The following is a 1,149-nucleotide window of genomic DNA, read 5'->3' on the forward strand; positions in this document are numbered from 1 at the left end:
CCTCTTGCCCTCCGCCCCGATAGAGACTAAGCTGGGCTGGGATCCGCCGGGGGTGGGGGGACGCAGTCCCAGGACTGAGAGGAGATGGGGGCCTGGGGCGGGAAGACTTGGGAGCGGGGCGGTCCCTTGAACCCTCCGATCGCCAGGTTTCAGCCTCTGCTGCCTGGAAAAGGGAGGCAGTGAGAGGCTTGAGACTCAGCCTAGATGCGGGAGAGCCCGACTGATCCACGGTGACTTGGGATACAATGAGTAGGCAGAACATCTGGTGCTGAAGGGTGAAACTAGGAAATGAAACCTAGTCTGTTGCAGGAATGCAGTGTTCTCTTTCCTTGGAGATTAGGCGAGGGTGCGAATGTGAAGTCCTTGTTTGGTATGCTAAGGAATTGAGGCTCTCTATCCAGCAGGCAAGGGGCTGTCATGAGAAGGTGTCTAAATGAAGCCACCGCATAATCGTATTTGGTTTGGGGTACATCATTCTAACAACTTAGGGATAAAATGTGTGGAGTTGAGAGGGAAGGCACGGAGTGCAATTGGGAGGCTTCACCAAACAGGGAAACCAACCCAAGTCCAAACAAAGAGAAAAAAGTAGATGCTTTCAACCTTGTATTATGTCTTTTCCCATTCAGTTCTGTTGGGCTTCATTATTCCTGTACAAAAGATTGTTCTGTTTGCCTTTTGGGTTTATTTTATTTCAACCACTTGATACTTCCAGAGGTATTATGGCTTGCCTTGGGAACCTAATGACCATATTTAGCATGATTTCTATGGTAGAACTTTTTTTAAAAAAATGTATTTTATTGATTTTTTACAGAGAGGAAGGGAGAGGGATAGTTAGAAACATTGATGAGAGAGAAACATTGATCAGCTGCCTCCTGCACACCACCCACTGGGGATGTGCCTGCAACCAAGGTACATGCCCTTGACTGGAATCGAACCCGGGACCCTTCAGTCCACAGGCCGACGCCGACGCTCTATCCACTGAGCCAAACCAGTCAGGGCAATGGTAGAACTTTTGAGTTAAAAATTTAAGTAATAAAAATCAATAATCTTGGCATACAATCTGTTGAATCACTTTGTGGCTAGGGCACATGACTGGGCAATGTGTTGGTAATTTTTATATTTACTACTAAGGTCTCGGGGGGGGGGGAA

General features: G+C 47.6%; 1 protein-coding gene across 1 annotated transcript in view; it reads left to right on the plus strand.

Moving 5' to 3' along the window:
• The window catches only part of VBP1 (von Hippel-Lindau binding protein 1), an 18,785-nt gene that overhangs the window by 244 nt on the left and 17,392 nt on the right, over nt 1-1,149 (plus strand). The gene's annotated exons all lie outside the window — the stretch shown is intronic.

The sequence above is a fragment of the Myotis brandtii genome, unplaced genomic scaffold, assembly GCF_000412655.1.
Source record: "Myotis brandtii unplaced genomic scaffold, ASM41265v1 scaffold889, whole genome shotgun sequence".
Lineage (NCBI taxonomy): Eukaryota > Metazoa > Chordata > Mammalia > Chiroptera > Vespertilionidae > Myotis > Myotis brandtii.